Source organism: Phyllostomus discolor, chromosome 3, assembly GCF_004126475.2.
Source record: "Phyllostomus discolor isolate MPI-MPIP mPhyDis1 chromosome 3, mPhyDis1.pri.v3, whole genome shotgun sequence".
NCBI classification, from domain to species: Eukaryota; Metazoa; Chordata; class Mammalia; order Chiroptera; family Phyllostomidae; genus Phyllostomus; species Phyllostomus discolor.
This window is the reverse complement of record NC_040905.2, coordinates 198,165,616-198,183,343: the sequence shown is the minus strand read 5'-3', so window position 1 is coordinate 198,183,343 and position 17,728 is coordinate 198,165,616. Positions and strand designations below refer to the sequence as shown.

Below are 17,728 nucleotides of genomic sequence, written 5' to 3'. Positions count from 1 at the left end.
TCTGTAACCTGCTCCGGGGCAGACAAGGACCTCGCACAAGGGAGCATTCATTCCCAGCAGGGATTACGTGCGGAGCAGCACCGTGGGGCTGGCCGGCCGCTCCTCCGTCCGTGATGGGCAGCGTTCCACGGCCCAGAGGCTCCCGCAGCCCAAATGGCCTTCTGACCTTTTCCTGACCATACCTTCACTTGGCACCCACTGAATCCCGCCCTGCCCCTCCCCTCCCCTCCCCTCCCCTCCCACGTCACCAGGCGTGGGCAAGGATGCTGCAGCTGCCAGCCCCAAACTGCCCCACCCCCCACGCCACATACACAGCATCCATTCCCATAGGGCAGAGAAAAAGAGAGTCAGTAAATACATTTCCTCAGGCAGTGTGTCCTCCAAGGACTGGGAACTGGAAAAAAACAGGGAAGACAGGCTTGTCCCTGGACCTAGTCCTAACTGGCTTCCTCCTGGTAGAACAACCAGCACCAGAATGGCCATGCCGGGGTGACTGAGGGGTCTCATCAGCCTCAAAATAGGCTCTTCCATGCCGAACCCCATGGAAATCCCACCTGTAGCAGATGCTCCTTTAGATGAGGCCTCTAGAATGACCGCGTCAGCTGGAGAGAAAGGGGGACCCTTCACTCCTATCTCTTGGCCTACTCGTTTATCCCACATACGCAAAAGCCGAGTTTCGGTCCACCACTCATGGCATAAGAAATGTGACCTTCCTATATTGTCTTTGAATAAACTAAAATCCACTTCTAGTTCATGTATCTCCATGTGCTGGTCATTACTGAGCCTCCCTTGTATCCCCCTATCTTGGTTCTGTCCAGGCAGAGGTCCTGGGGCCTTATGGAAAATAACACATTCCGGGAGGTCTCTCTGTCCTCCTGCTCCCATCTTTGGCCACTTGGCCATCATTGCCTGTGCCAGCTGGCTCTCGACCCGGTAGCCTACTTTGGACATAGGAAGTTGGGACACCAGTGTGTTGGGTCCAGCCTCCTTATGGGCACCATGGAACATCCCTTCGGGGGCTTTATCTGTTTCTGGCCAACCTGAGGGCCTGCCAACACCTACTCTCACCCACTTAGTGCCTTCACAGGCACTCACCTCTTCCCTTTCTCCGGGACCCAGAGCCTCGTTTCCTCACTGAGATCGCACAAGACTGAACATCAGGCAGCTTCAGCTTTCAGCTCTCCCAAACCCCCAGTGACCAGACGTCTTGCAAGACGGAGGAGGAAGCACGTAAACCTTAATGTGCATTCGTACCTCACCAGCTCAGCGCCCCACACACCTATTCACATGTGATCTTGGAAGACGCATTGGAGCAGCTGGCTGGCTTCTCACTAACAAGACGAGAGTGGAAGCCTGGGGCACTGGGGCGCACCACAGGTATGGTTTGTGGGGTCAGTGGGGAGGGGAGTGCTCAGCACTGGAGTCCTCTGGGAAAGCAAAGCAGGGGTGACAATGTTGGGAGGGAGGGAGGAGTTTGGAAAGGAGATGGACTTTTGGGGGGCGGGGCTGATGCCTCAGTGTTACCACAGCCCTCTCTGTGGACCTGCAAAGGGTCCTCCTGCTTCCAGCAGGACCTGCTAGGCAGGGAGAATAGCCACACCTTATGAGGACGCACCCAGCACCCATGCCAAAGGACTGGGCTTGGGGTCTGGAGCCCTGACTTCTGGCTCTGGACCTGCCACAACTCACGGTGACACCTTGAACAAGTCTGTCCCCCTGTCCCCCATCCCTAGGTCTTGGTTCTCCATCAGGCTTTCCCTCCTGGAAGGCTGGATCCCCATTGCCTGGGGGTCTAGCATCGAGCTGTGTTTGGTCTCCATCAAGCCCCTCCCACCATCTTGAACTGAGCTGGCCAAGGGCTGCTGTCTAAGGTGGACCTGGTCTGGAAGCACAGCTCAGGGATGGCTAGGGCTTCTGGGGTCCACAAGCCCATCAGGGGTGGCTGCATCTCACGATACAGTGGAATATGACTCAGCCATAAAAAGAAGGAAATCTTGCCGTTTGCGACAACATGAATGAACCTTGAGGGTATCACGCTAAGTGAAATAAGTCGGCCAGAGAAAGACAAACACTGTATAATCTTCCATAAATGTGGAATCTAAAAAAACAAGAGAATTCATAGGAACAGAAAAGAGATTGGTGGTGGCTAAAGGCCAGGGTAGGAAGTGGGGAACATGGATGAAGGCGGTCAAAAGGTACACACTTCCAGTTGTAAGATGAACACGTTCTAGGGAGGTAATGTGCGACAGGGTGACTGCAGTGGAGGATGGGTATCGTCTATTTGCAAACTGCAAAGAGAGTGCAGCTTCAAAGTTCTCATCACAAAAAATATATAGTGACTGTGTGAGGTGATAGATGTGTTAACTAAACCTACTGTGCTCACCATTGCTCCTTATATACCTATATTAAATCATTGTGTTCTGTACTTTAAACACATGCAATGTTATATGTCAGTTATATTTCAATAAAGGTAAAAAAAAGAAAAAAGTGATTGTGTCTCCTGGCTCCTTTTCTCCCAGCTGCAGGGCCCGGCTGGCAGCACATCCCCCCACCTTACACACACACGCTCGCATGCGTGCAGGTGGCCTGGCCCTCTGGAGGAGGCGGACTGCCTGGCACAGAGGTCGCCTAAGGGGACAAGGTGGCAGAGCCGGGAAGCCCACAGGGGAAGAGACCCCTGCGATGCTGCCTATCACACCTTTGCAGCCCTATCTCCAGTCCCTGCCTGCACCCCAACCACACGGGACCAGGCCCAGCTGTGAGCACTAACGGGCAAGAAAGGAGGGGGAAAGGCAGAGAGACTGAGAGATGGAGGTAGAAAAAGACAGAGATGGAATTCGAGAGACACAAGCAGAAGGCAAACTGGAAACAGAGAGAGTGGTGGAAAGAGAGAAGCCAGAGAGAAGATGAATCATACGAAAGAAAGAGATAGACGGCGGAAGATAGGAAAAGAACAGGACAGATGGCCCGAGAGAACGGTGCTCACGTGTTTTGAAGGGAAGAGAGACAGATGACAAGAGAAGAGCCAGTGGGGATGAGAGACACGGAGACACGGGTAGGGAGGCCAGAGGGGAAATGGAGAGCGGTATGGGCCGAGGAGAGAGGACACACACACACACACACACACACACACACAGTGCTACACAGGGTCACACGCACATGCACACACACAGTCACAGTGATACACAGGCACCACACAGGCTCACATACATAGTCACGCACACCAAAGAGAGGCCAGCAAAGGAGCTGGAAGACACGGGGGCCAAACCTCTACGAGGAGGGCCCTTCACACCCAGCCAGAGCCTCAGGGACTCCTAGAGGCCCCTCCTGAGTCCCCAGAGGCTGCGAATTACCTCACTGGACTGCAGCTCCCGTCCTGTGCCTGCTGTGCGCCCATCTCAGGGGAGTGAGAGTCTGGTGGCCGCTCCAGGGGATGGCCTGCCCTTGGAAGCCGGGGTCTGATAAGCGGGGACAAGAGCCTGCCTGTGGCTGTTGCGCGATGTGGGCTGCAGGCGGGCGTCCTCCCTCCCTCCTTCCTCTTCCCTCCCCTGCTTCCCCCAGCTGCCCTCACTGTCTTCCAGGTTTTGTGAAAAAACCACATATGTGCATCTCTTTCTCTCAGGCCCATTGCTAGGGAGCCTGGCCAAAGGCACGCACCTATTGGCTTCAACTCTTTCTGGACACAGGGGTAATCTGACTTACTCCTCTGGGCTGTTCGGAGAACTCAGTGAAAGGCGATATGCAAATCACTTGCTCTAGGGCCTGCGGCGTTAATAAGTGATTCTCGTCACCGTCATCAACATCACCATCACCATCGTGACCGTCATCACCATCGTTAATCTCACCATCGTCACTCTCACCATCGTCACCATCACCACCACGATCATGGTCACCGCCATCGTCATTGTGGTCACCACCATCAGCACTGTGGTCACCACCATGGAGGGGGGGGAGTGGGGAGACAGAGGTGGTGCGGGTCCTTGCTCTCCTCAGTGTGCTCTCTCTAGCACAGGTGTTTCCCACAAGCTTCAGGCCCATCCACTCAACCTCCCATCGGTCCTCCCCAGTCGTCCCACGAACACCTCAAACCCCTGCCTGTCCAGGCCCGACTAGTGTGGCTCAACTGGTTGGGCGGCATGCCATAAAGTGAAAGGTCGCCAGTTTGATTCCCACTCAGGGCGTATGCCCCGGTTCTGGTTTGGTCCCGCAACAGGGCGAGTACAAGAGGCAGCTGGTTGATGTTTTTCTCTCATCAATATTCAATCATCAATCATCAATATTTCTCTCCCTCCCTTCCCCTCTCTCTAAAACTAAATAATAACATTTTTAAAAAATAAAACTCCAGCCCTGGCTGGCGTAGCTCAGTGGATTGAGCACAGGCTGCAAACCAAAGCATCGCAGGTTCAATTCCCAGTCAGGGCACATGCCTGGGTTGCAGGCCATGGCCCCTAGCAACCACACATTGATGTTTCTCTCTCTCTCTTTTTCCCTCCCTTCCCTCTCTAAAAATAAATAAATTAATTTTAAAAAATAAATAAAATAACTCCACTCTTTCTGCCATCTTTCTGTGCCGCCATAAAGGTACGCATGAATATCCGGGCTGATGCTCTCGAAAGTGTCAACAATGCTGAAAAGAGAGGCAAATGCCAGGTTCTTATCAGGCCGTGCTCCAAAGCCACTGTCTGGTTTCTACCTGTGATGATGAAGCATGGCTACATTAATGAATTTGAAATTACTGATGACCACGGAGCTGGGAAAATTGCTGTAACCCTTACCGGCAGGTTGAATAAGTGTGGAGTAACCGGCCCCAGATTCGATGTGCGACTCAAAAATCTAGAAAAACGGCAGAACAGCCTGCTTCCATCCCATCATTTGGTTTCATTGCACTGACAACCTCAGCGGGCATCACGGACCATGAAGAAGCAAGACGAAAACACACAGGAGGGAAAATCCTGGGGTTCTTTTTCTAGGGATGCAATACATATGTGCAAATAAAAATGCCTCAATGGATAAATAAGTAAATAAATAAGACTCCACCTGTCCAAAACTAGACTATCACCTCCCTGTACCCACCTTGTTCCCCCTCCCGCGCTCCCCTCCCACCTGCTGCCCCTAAGGAGGAGGATAAACACTTGGTCACTTATTGACAGAGCCTGGAGTCGTGGTGATACTCAATACATGTTTGCTGAATGAATGAATGAATGAATGGGTAACACCAACAAGGAAGGACATAACTTGCCTAGGAACGCACCAAGCGTGGTGGAAACAAACCCAGACACAGGGCCCTGCTCTCACCGTCTCCCGTAGGTACAGCCGGCAGCAGGAGCTGCTGTGGGCCAGCCTGTGGCAGTGTCTGCCCCCTTCCTAGGCCCTTTGAGTCTCCGGGAGCAGCACCTCCCTGCCAATGTCCAGTCCCCCCTGAATTATGGAAATAATGAATGGCACCAGCAGAAGCCCAGGGACCCTGGCGACAGGATGTGGGGAACTTCCAGCCACTTCCCCATAATCTGCCCAGGCCCTGGACATGCAGGTAGGTGCCCGGTAGGGTGTGTGGGGGGGTACCTCCCTCTGTTCTACTGAAGGTCAGCTCACTGGGGTCCAGGACTGGGGAGTGCCGGGCCAATTCCCATTGCCCAGATGGGAAGACGGAGGCACAGGGGTCTTGCCTGAGGTCACCTGTGGATTGGTGCAGTGTTTCACTTGTCTCTGAACACAGAAATGACAGTCGCCAGCGTAGCCACTATTCGTTCAGCCCTTTCTCTGCCCCAGGCACCATGCTGAGTGCTCTGGCCATGGGATCAATTCCTAGGTGTAGGTGTTATTACCCCCTCTTAAATATTGGGGCAATGGGAACTAAAAAGGCTGAGCCGCTCCCTCAAGGTCACACAGATTCAAGTGCAGGCTGGCATGCCATGGAGTCCTGGCTGCTCGCAGAGTCGGCTGTGACTCGCCCTTGGACCACTGCGGATTTGCCCCTTGCCCTGGGGACCTGGGCACAGGTACCCAGCTGGTGCTGGGTGCAGAGGCTTTCCCTTCCACGGCCCTCACCCACCGGCCCTCAAAGCCCCTTTCATGGGCCTGCTCCACACCCCACTGGGGAGGCCAGACAAAACCGCTAGTGTTGGGATTATTTTTCTATTTCCAGATGGATCTGTTTGCTGGCTCCATCCAGGGCCTCCCATCACCGCGTGGGGGCCAGAGGCCCAGCGCCAGGTTAATATTAGGAGGCAGCAGGAAAAGAGGCGGCCCAGCGCAGCGCCTCGCAGAGCTCCGGGCAGTCCTACCAGGGCAGCTTCTGAGGAGCAGTCCTGGGGCATTTAAAGGGGCCTGGCGGCCAGGCGGGCCACAGGGAAGAAAGGATATTTTATATTTTCTTTAAAAACTTTCAAGGAAGCTCTTGCATGTGTCATTTTGGTCTGGGGGCCAGCAGGGGGCTCTGGGGTGGTCTGCAAAGCGGAGCTGGGCCCTACTCACACTGAGCTGAGGACGGTGTTTTAAAATCCAACTAGGCAGTCATTTACTGAACCACCATTTCTCGCACACCTCCCACTGTCAGGGGGCGCACCGCACTGAGAGGGGACAGAGGTTCCTGCCCCGGTGGAGCCCAGGCTCCGGCGAGGGGATGGCTGTCAGGTGACTGCAGGTGGGCGTGACACTCCGCACTGCCGTGGCGTGCTGCCGAAAAGGAGGCCCAGATTCGGACAACAGTGGACTCAGGTTTGTTTTTTTTAAACTCCCCGATCTAAACGCCTCATTTCCAAAGAAGAATAGTCCCAGAGAGGAACAGAGACTCCTGGGTACCCAGGAAGGGTACCAAAGCCAGAGCCGTACCCGCCCATTTGGTCTGGGCCGTGGTAGAACAGTATGTATGGACAGTATGTGGGACTCTGGCAGCCTTGCCCTTGATCTTGGGGGGATATATCAATAAGATAAAAGTATAGGGGACCTGCTGATCACCATTAATCAAAGCCAGGTGTATGAGAAAGTTGTCTCCAAAGCTCATTACATCTGTCTGTTAATGGAAACACAAACTCAGTTCCTGTTATGGAAAATCCAATCCAGCCCGAGGAAGGAAAGTTCCCATCCCCCACTTGGTGTCCATGCCCAGGAGCAAAAATCAACACGTGTGACAAGCCAGCGTGTGTCTAGGAGGGACGCCGGGACAGGGAGAGGCGGGAGGTCCTCTGAGGCCCAGGCGACCTACAGGAAGGAGCGTGACCCAAAGCAGAGCCATGTCGGTGGGGAGACAGCGCTGTAGGGCTGTGCTGTGTAAGGCAGCCCGTGTGGTCTGGGCGGCCTCAAGGGGGAGCTGTGGAGGGACTGCTCAGCCCTGCGGTAAAGGAACTTGTTGAGGTTCAAGCCATGGACTGGCTGAAGATGGGGGGAGGGAGCATGGAGGGGGAGTGCCAGGGAAGGGGCAGTGCAAGCACAAATCAGTGACTCCCTGGCAGAGGGAGGCCTGAATGGAAACTCCTGGCCCGGTCAGGGGATTGGCTCAGAATCCAGGGCCACATGAGGTCTAAGATGGTGTCACACTCAGAGTCCTGGCGTGAGGCAGCACACGCTGAAAGGGTGAACTGAGAGATCATTTAATGCTCCCGACAAAAAGGCGGAGTAGCTCATCAATAATGATACCACCACTACTGATAATGACTAAAAAAAGAAAAAAAGAGATCGGGATGGAAGTTCTCAGTGGAGCCATTCAAAGCAAGGCATCCATAGGCTATGGGAAGCAGCCCGAGCAGGCGAAGTGAGCACCCTGGGGTGGCGACCATGAGGAGCCCTTGTCACACCAGCCGGAAGGGACGAAGGGTGGGAACAAGTTGGTGGAGCCAGGCAGGAGCTGTGGCCTTAGGAAAGCACACATCACCAGCACAGGGCAGGGCCAGGTAGGGCAGAGAGGGAACAGACGCCCCGGTCCCCCTCCCCGTCTGCCCTCCAGCGAGCTGGTGCTTTCCACAGACCAAACCCGCTCAGAAGTCAGGGGGCACGGAAGCCAAGGCGAGGCTGTCCGGCCTGGACAGGTGAGTCTCCTGGGGCACAGACAAGGAAAAGCAGAGAGTAGATGAGGGACCTGAGAGAGGGGGAAGAATAAGAGAGGGTGTGTTGTGATTGGTTGTCCAGATATATCCACCTTTAAAAAAAGTGCCCAGGGAGGTAAGGCGTGCAGTGTCCACTTGGCCACAGCCTCAGCGCCTCCACTGCCTGACAGTTCCCTGACCTGCTTTGTCCGTGTGCCCCCAGCTGGCCCCTGGGGTCGCTCGAGTTTGTGACCCCAGGAAGATAAATGCAGAGGGAACTTTCAAGCCTCCTCTGACTTTGTGACTCTCAGAAACTTAGATGAGAAGAAGAGGGTCACACATATTCAACATGTACTGAGCCTCTGCTCTGTGCTGGGGCCGGGCTAGGGTTCTGGGGACTCCATGATGGCCAAGACAGACCTGTTTTTAACCTCAAGGAGCTTACAGTCCGATGGGGGGGGGGGGGGGGAGACAGGAATTGATTAGGCGAGCCAGTACCTGGGAGGCACGCATTGATTCCTCCGACCCAACATGCCAGTTGGGGGAGACAGAAAATAAACAAGGAAGCCCAAGAGTGTATGATATAATTTTTTAAGTAGTACGAAAAGAAGAAAAGCTGCTGAGTGGTCAGAACAGCAAAAGATGTTAAAGTGATCAATTGCTGCCTGAAAGATGAAAGCGAACTTAGTGGCACAACCCAGCCACCATTTTTTGTGCTCAGATCGGGTCAGAAGGTTGGGCGGACCGAGGCAGGGAGGGTGGGGCGTCTCGGCCCCACGAGGGCTGAGGCCTCAGCTGGGAGGACTCAAAGGACTAGGGCCAGGAACCCCCTGGGAGCCTCTGCATTTGCATGTGGTAGGTCGAAGAGTGCCCCCACAATCTGTGGGTGCAGATCCCCAGAATCTGTGAGTGTCTTATTTTACAGGGTGAAAAGGATTTTCTGATGTGATTGAAGATTTTGAAGTGGGGAAATGATCCCGGACTATGTGGATGGGGCCCATGTAATCATCCAAGTGTTTATAAGGAACGAGGGAGGCAGGGCAGTCGGAGACGGAGATGTGACCGTGGAAGCATCTGGGGTTACAATCAGAGAGGGATCAGCACAGGCTGCTCTGCTGACTTTGAAGACGGAGGAAGGGACCAGGAGCCACGGAATGCAGGTGGGCTTCTAGAGGTTGGAGAAGGCAAGGAAATGGATTCTCCCCAAGAGCCTCCTGGAGAAAGGCAGCCTGGCCTGTATCTTAATTTTAGCCCATTTGACGCCTTTTGGACTTGACCTCCAGAAATGCAAGAGAATAAGCCCGTGTTGTTTTTAGCCACTGGGTTTGTGGTGATTTGTCATGCCACATTAGGAAGCTCATACAACATGCGTGCTGCCTTGGCTGAGATAACTAACGCCTGGGCTCGGCCAGGATGGCTGCCCAGAGCACCCCTGTATGGCCAGCCGTGTGGCTGGAGCTGCTCACAGCACAGGACCCTCGGAGTAGTCGGGCTTCCCGTGGCGGTTCAGGGCTCCGGAACAAGTATTCTAGCAGGAACGGTAGAAGCTCCATGGCCTTTTACACCCCAGCCCCAGAAGCCCTGTGGTACGCTATTGCTCAGAGCAGTCACAAACCCACCCAGACTCAAAGGGAGGGACAGAGACCCCACCTTGTGCCTGGAGGAGGGTCAGGAAGTTTGCAGATGTGTTACTGAATCCCCACAAGGCTAGTTTCAATAGGGCAGCCAGGGAAGGCCCCTCCGAGCAGATCACACGCAAAGAGAGCCCGGGCGAGGTGAAGGAGCAGGCAGAGAGCAGAGAGTTCCAGGAGAGGGACCAGAGGCGTGAAACCCAGAGGTGAGAAGGAGGCAGGCAGCTAACCAGGCAATTCCAGTCCATGTGATGAGTGACCCATAGGGCCTCAAAGGGCGGTGGGGACTCAGCTGAGAGACCCGAACCCAGCCTGAGAAGCTTCCAGAAGGAAGGGATGAGTGAGCAGAGGGCTAATGACTGGAGCCGAAACAGCCCCTGTCTGAGACCGTGGCAAGACCTCTCATACACGCCCTGACCCCCGGAGGAATGAGGTCTGGCCCATGCACTTCTTACGCTGGCCCCACTGGGTTCTGGGACCCCGTGCTGTCCCCTTTCCCACCACTCACCCACAGGCCCAAGCAGACCTTGGTTAACGCCTTTGCTTTCTCAGCCTCAGGGCAGCTTTCCTTTTGTGTCCCCGGTGGCCCACCCCTTTCTGGCAAACATCCTTTCACAGGCTTCACTAGATAAAGTCTTACCTAGTTAATGGAGGGCTGATGGCTGCACCTTCTCACTGTGTGAAGAGAGCCAGTGGGAACAGCAGGAGGCAGTGTGTGTGCAGGGTGCCAGCCCTCTGGAGCCAGAGCCGGGTACCCCTCAGGCCAGCCCAGCCACCCACCCTTCTGGGCCCAGCCAAATATGTCTTCCCTCTGCAGATGCGGCCGGGGAAGTGGGGGAGGCCCCAGGAGAAAGCAGGGGGAAACTTCCTTCTGATGCCTCGGGGCAGCACAAGGATTCCTGGATTCCAGCCCCTGCACGGGACTTGGCATGTGGAAGATGCTCAGTCAATATTCCTGGAATATGGGGGGGAGAGAGAGAGAGGGAGAGAGAGAGAGATGGAGAGGGGGGCAGCTGGAGGGAAAGAAAGGGATGGAGAGAAGAGGGAAAGAGAACGGAAGGAAGGATGGAAGAAAGAAAGCAGGTTTATTTTCTCTGACACACAACGAAGATGATTAAAATCATAGGTTCATGTTCCTACAGTCTTGGGTTCAAATCTTGGTTCAGCCTGTTACTAATTTACTGCAAGTCATTTTACCTTTCTGAGCCTCAGTTTCCTCATCCATAAAAGGGGATAACCATACCAGCCTCATAGAATTACTGAGTCGATGAAATGACAGAATCTCCAAAATGGGCCAAATGAAGATGATGATGATGATGGTGATGGTCATGAAGATGGTGGTGGGTAGCAGGTCTAAGCCTGCAGCACATGCCAGGCATAGTTCTGAGACCACCCTAAAAATCAGCATTTTTCATCCTCATGACAACTCAAGGAAACTGAGGCACAGGGAGGTTAAGGAACTTGCCCAGGGTCACACAGTTGGTAAGCCTTAATACGTGAAATCAAGTCCAGGCAACGTGGTGCCGAGCTTGCACTCGAGCTGCACCCTGCAGAGCCTGGCACATAGTAGGGACTCATTTAAGGGGCAAGTCTTCTGCTCACTGCATAACTCTTCTCTCTACTGGGTGGCGAGCACCTCAAGGACAGGGGCTGCTGGTTCCTGCAGCCGGGTTCCTAGCACAGGGCTGGGCCCCTAGGACTGTGGCCTGGATGGGTGTGGCCCCCCCAAATTGTCCCTCTTGTCCTGTCCTTTAATGGGATAAGGGTCCCCTGAGGTCAGGCTGCCTGGAGTTGAATCCTGGCATCACCATTTACTGGCCCCAAGCCTCAGTTTCCCTAACTGTCAGAAGGAAGCGGGAGAGTACCCGTGTTACATGGGCTGGTGACCGAGGCCAGGTTGTACAATGCTGAGCAGAGCGGTAGGTGAGAGCTCTGTGCATGTTCGCCACCATTATTAGCACCGTTATTTTCACTCTTCTTCACGCTCCCGCCGGGCTTCCCCATCAGCCCCTGGCTTTACGGGGACCAGGCCCCATTCCCAGGCAAGGAACAGTTAACCAGACTCTTTCTAGTGACAGGTAATTTAACTCCCATCTCAGATGCAGCTGCGGAGGCCAACGCAGAGGTGAGGCCGGAATTCGAGATTGGCCCTGGGCCGCGTGCTCCGAGCGCAATGGCCAGAGCTCTCGCCCCAGCCCCTTTCTTCTCCCGCCTTGCAGAGTGGCGGTCACAGATATGGCGAAACCAGATCAGCTGCGAGTGGGGCTGGGGCTGGGAGCAGGCAGGTGGGGTGGGTGTAACACAACCCTCCCGGTGTCCCTCCCAGACAACACTGAAGGTGCCCTTTGACTTCCCCCAGAGGCCCAGAGACGTTGAGGTTTTGGCCCAGTATCGCACAGCTTATCTGCAAGCCAGCTGGGCTTTCTGATCCTGGAAGTCCCTGATGATAAAACTCCGGGACACCCCCACCCCGGCTCAGCCCAAGGTCGCTTCTTGGGGAATGGGAGGCAGGGATGAGGGTCCTCGGAGCTTTTCCTATGAGTCTTGGACAGGGAGCTGGGCCAGAGCCTCCAGTGTGGGGAGGGGTGAGCCCCGAGCAGCAGGATCGGGTACCAGGCCCTGCTCCTTGGCTCCCCGGGGAGGATCAGTTGCGTGGAGGAGGGGAGGAAGGCCAGGACATCAGGTGTGGAAGGCGGTGGAAAGCCATCCCTCCAGCACAGGCTGAGGGCTCCCCCAGCCTCATCTCCCTTTCTCTCTGTACCTCGCTTCTCTCCAGCTCTCGCTCCCTCCCTTGGCCTCTCCCCGTTGTCTCTGCCCATCCTGGTCTCCCTGCTTCCTTCCCTCCCTTTTTTTTTCTTGTCAGTCTTTTTCTACATATTTCTTTGTTTCTTTTGCTCTGGCTCGGCATTTCTGTCTGTCCACATCTCTCTTTCCCTCCCCGTTTCTCCCTCGTTTCTGCCTCTCCTTCCCCCCCTGCTCTGTCTCCCCTCCGTCCTGTGACCCCACTCCCCTGGAAGGAGATGGCAGACGTGGGGTAGGAGAGTGGCACAGCAGGCTTGAGGGGTCAGCCGAGAGGCCTGGAGGTGGGGAGGGCAGGGCCGAGGACAGAGGCCGCTGTACAGGCCCAGGGAGGAGACGGCACATTCTGGGCACCGTGAAGGCTACGAGGTGCATGGGAGGGGCAGCTGTGAGGAGGACTACAGAGGAGGGAGCCCCGAGGAGAGGCTGGGAGAAGCACCAGCAGTTGGGGAAACGTCGGGAGAAAGAGGAGGAAGGGACCTCAGCACGAGCATGTCAAGGGGGTCAGGTGGGCGGAGCCTCAGGTCTGATGGGCAGGAGTGGTCTGAGTGAGGCCAGAAGGGCAGATGCTGAAACCTGGAGTCCAGGCCGGGACCAACGACGGGGGGAAGCCTTGAATGCTGACCAAGAGCCTGGACTTCAGTCCGCGTAGTGATGGCTTTTTACGTGAGTCTGATGAAACTCCAGAATTCTCCCCTGACGAATGCATATGCCCAATATTTGGCACCCACGTCAAGGCTTCTGGGACCCTCTGGAGTTCTGTCACGAGCCACAGGATTTGAAGCTGGTTCCAAGCCCTGGGGAGCCATTGAGGGGTCTGAGCTGAGGAGACAGTGGACTTGGAGCGGCACTGCAGGAAGGTGAATCTGAAGAGGTGTAGCCTCCGTTGCTGGGCAGAGAGAGGGGTCCAGCAGCAGGGCCCACCAGGCCCAGGGCCTGTTGGAGTGCCCCTGCTTCCTGGAGACCCTGCAAGTCTGGCAAGAGGGGCACTGGCCCTCCTCCCAGTGCCGTGAAGGACACTTGCTGGTCCTGAGCCCCTGGGCCTGGCCCGAGAGCCCCGGGCCTTTGCAGCCTGGTGGACGACCAGCCTGGGGGCCTGAGACAGCAGCCCCGGCCTGAAAGGTCCAGCCCAGGCGAATTCCTCCTTCCCACCCACCCACTCACCCACTGACAGTTTTGCATGTCCTGTGCCCAGTGTCTACCTCCCTGGACAATGTCCTTTAGGCAGGGAGCAGCCCCAGGGTGGGGGCTGCCCTCGCCCCGAGAACTGGGCCAGCCCGGAGTCTGCTGCAGAAGCTCAGTCCTGTGGCAGAGCGACATCGCCCAGGGAAACCTGGGTCCTGGAGGGCGGGGAGACTTCCCCTGGAGCTCTCCAGCAGGTGGTGACTCAGGCAGCCACCAGGCTTCCGGCCCCCAGGCTCTTCTGCCTGTGCTTCAAGGATGGCACTCCAGCTCCTGCACGGGACCCTGTCACCTATAACACCTGGGTCCTGTCCCTGTCACACCTTCCGCTCAGGCCGCCCCAACCAGTTGGAGCAGAACTTGCTGCTGTGTAGCCGTTAACATTCATTAAGTGCCTGCTGTGCGTGCCAGTTGCCGGGTACCATGCAGCCCTTGCAGTGAGCCACCATGTAGGGGGTGGTGGTGCCTGTTTTGCAGATGAGGAAGCTGAGGCTCGGAGGGGTTAAGTAAGTTGCCATGATCACCCTGTTAGTGACAGAGCCAAGATGGAGCCCAGTGGCAAAGTCCAGGCCTTTCTCCTCTACCACATCCCTCTCTCTGCCTGGCATACAAAGGGGGCCTCAAATTGGCTTACCTAGAAGCTTGGGAGACCCAGGAATGCGTCCCCAAATCCACACGTTCAGGCACCTGCCTGGCTCCATGAAGACCAGCTAGGGGTAGGTCAGCTTTAGCAGCCGGGGTGGGGGTAGGGGTGGGGTAAGGGTGGAGGCGGCCCTCAGCTGCTCCCTTTCCTTTAGCAGAAGAACCACAAGGGAGTGTCAGAGGTCCGTGAACCCGGTGTCCGGGGCTCTAGCTCTGCCACTGACTTGCTGTGTGACCGTGGCCTCCTCAACAGCCCCCTCTGGCTGTGCCTCTGTCTCCCCATCTCAACCTGCAGGAGCGGGGCTCCTGCCTCCCAGAGGGCGGTACCAGCCGAGTGCCTGCAATTCCTTGGCCGAAGGGAGATGTCTTGGTGCCCTCTGTGCAGAAGCTTTGCCAAGCTAAGGGTTTGGCATGCCATCTTTGCCTGCTCTGTTCGAGGGTGACTGTCTTATTCCAACAAGGAGCCACCCCCAGGGTGGCCGACTCCAAACCCCAGTGACTCACTTACAGAGCGAGGGGCAGGCGGGCGGGAGCTGTCTCTGTGGCTCTTGGCATCCGGCGGAGCCCGCGGGCCCACGAGCCCATGCCGGGCGGGAACCGGTGTCAACCACTGGCTCCTATAAATCGCAGGGCCGGGACAAGGTGGGACAGTCAGCGGCCCTTGGAGAGAAAGTGCAGCCTGTGTACTCTGGGGAGGTGACCTGGGGGGACCCTGGGCCACTCCTCGGGGGCGTTAATGAGCACTCCATCTGGTGCCATCCTCAACCACGAGCTGACGCTGACGCAGCATTTCAGAGGGCAGAGAGAGAGAGAGAGCGTGCGCGTGTATTCCAAAGCTAGCAAAGGCTCAGTTTTTCCGATCTGGAAAAATCCGTTCAAAGAAGGGAAAATTGAGGATGAGGAGCCGAAGATTGCCTGACTTATGTGGCCTTTGTCCGTGGACTTGAATGGCCCGCAGAAGACCGTCTCCCTTGATGTCTAACTGGGGAGGCCCCAGCTGGAAGGAGGCGGCGCTGTGTGGGAAGGGCCACAGCAGGACTAGAATAGAAATGTGACCTTGCCCTTCCCAACCCGAAGCTCTGACCGCTTTGCCATCCTGCCTCCCTCAGCCTTCGGCAGACTGCAACATGCACCCTGCTTCCTGACCCTGATTTGGACTCAGAACCCTCACATGTCTGCGAGCTCAGCATCACAGATACTTTTACTAGGAGGAACCCCCGGCAGAGCACCTGGAGCCCGGCCTTCAGAGGGTTCGCTGTCCCCTTTAGGAGACAGGAAGGAGCTGAAATGTGAAATCAGAAAAATAACGATGACCGATGCTGACTTGGTGCTTACTATTATGCACCAGACACAGTGCTGTTCTAAGGGCTTTTCATGTATTAACTCCTTTTGTCCTCACAACAACATATACAATGTTGTCGCCCTGGTTTACAGATGAGGAAACGGAGGCACTCTGAGGTTGAGTAACTTCCCCCTAAGTCACACAACTATAAAATCGGGTGGCCAAGCAGCCCGGGGTTTGAGCCCATAGCCCTTGTGCGGCAGGTGCCAGTGCCTCCTCCGTGCCAGGCCCCGTCCTCAGGGCAGGGGGCCCGGGGGTGGAAAGAACAGACAAGGAGACCACCCGCAAGAAACCAGTTATTCTTTCCTCTTTCACGCATCCATTCATTCCTCCTTTCATCCATCCATCATCCATCCATCCATCATCCATCCACCCATCCACCCATCCATCACCCATCCATCATCCATCCATCCATCCACCCATCCATCATCCATCTGTGTCTGGTTTCACTCACGGTTGTATCCCCCATGCTCAACATAGTGCCTGGCACATAACAAGCCCTGACCAATATTTGCTGAAGAGACGAAAAAGTGGAGACGGATTTGGGCCCTGTCCGACATCTTGGCGTCTGAGTCCCTCGCCTTCTCCCAGCCTCAGCGCGCTGGGGAGTAAACAGTGCCCGGCTCGCCTCACGGCTTTCTGGGGAGGTTCTGCTGGTGAGGAGGCAGATGCTTTGCAAACTGTGAAGGGCGGCGAAGACACAGTCAGCACGGGGCTGCTGTGCAGGCGCCGAGGCCTGCAGAGCTGTCTCTCTCAGGTCTGGCTGGGGCGACCTGTCAGACACTTCCCCTCGGCCTGCCAAGAGGCCCAGAAAGGAAAGGAAATTGACATTTAATGAGCATCCATGAGGTGCCAGGGCCTTCACACGCGTTAACCCTCTCTTCTCTTTTCTCGTGCACATCAAACAATGGAAGCCCAGAGAGGGCCAGCCACTGCCCAAGGTCACACAGACAGTGAGGAGCGGAGCCCAGCTGAACCCTGGCCTGTGAGCCCTGAAGCCTACGGTTGTGACAATGTCCCCTGCCACCTCCCCTTCAAGGGATGCTGCTGACTGCCTGCTTTCCAAACTTCCCTAAGTCTCCACTCTTCAAGGTTACACAGCAAGCTCCTGGCAGAATCTTTTAAAAAGTGTTTCCATTTAGTTTTTGCATTGATTATTTCCTTTTTGCTTTATAGGAATTTCCCCCCTTTTATATGCAAAGAAAAGCCAATATAAATGTTCTCCCCACACACGGGTTAACCCTTATCCAGCGGGTGGGTTCTGAGCAGGCACTTGGGGAGGAGACGGCAGGTCAGCTTCTCGCCACAGCTCCCTGAAGGGCCTTTTCGTGGACCCTTGCGATAGTTCACATACCAGTGTGGGTGTGCCGCCTCCTGTCGTCTGTGGCAGAAGCCCCTGGCTCCCGATCACCAGTGTCCTATGACCCGCAGTACGGGGCAGCCTTCTAGGACCTGAGTGGAAACCACCCTTTGAAACATAGAGCCCAGGGAGTAGGCTTCCTGGAGACACTACCCTGTGCCACAGGCCGGGACAGAAAAAGAAATGCCCGTGGCCACTGGTGCAGGCCACCCACGGAGATCCTGGCACGGTGCTGGGCGCCTCACCAACATCCTCTCCCTGAGTCTTTGAAACAGGAAGGGCAGGGCCCAGTGACCCCATTTTACAATGCGAGGGGGGAAAGCTGAGGCTCAGAGAGGCCGAGTCACCTACACAAGGCCACAGAGCTGGCTGGGGGCAGACGGGGTGGGACAGGACGCTGGATTATACGTTGCTGCAAGTCCAGGGTTAAAAATAAGACACCGTGCGTGTGAGGTGGCAAAGCGCCTCCTCTGTGCCAGGCGCCGTCCTCAGTCCTGGGGACCCGACCCAGCCAGGAAATGGGGGAAGCAGCCCCAGTTCTGCTAAAGGCTCGCCGCGTGGCCTCGAGTTTGTGATTCCCCGTCTATGGTCACAGAATTCACCCTGTGTGGAAGGAGGGGGCTGCATGTCTCAGCCTTCTCTGTTCTTTCTTACGTCTTGTTTGCGTAACGATTTGTAAAGTAGAGCAAGGGGCGAGAGAAGATGGCTGGGGTTTGTGGATTAGCAGCGCATTATGGCTGAGAGCTACTAA

The 17,728-nt window shown here is 55.8% G+C and overlaps 1 pseudogene; it reads left to right on the top strand.

Moving 5' to 3' along the window:
* Positions 1–4,572: 4,572 nt before the first annotated feature.
* On the top strand, positions 4,573–5,029 carry LOC114506745 (annotated as a pseudogene).
* Positions 5,030–17,728: the final 12,699 nt, after the last annotated feature.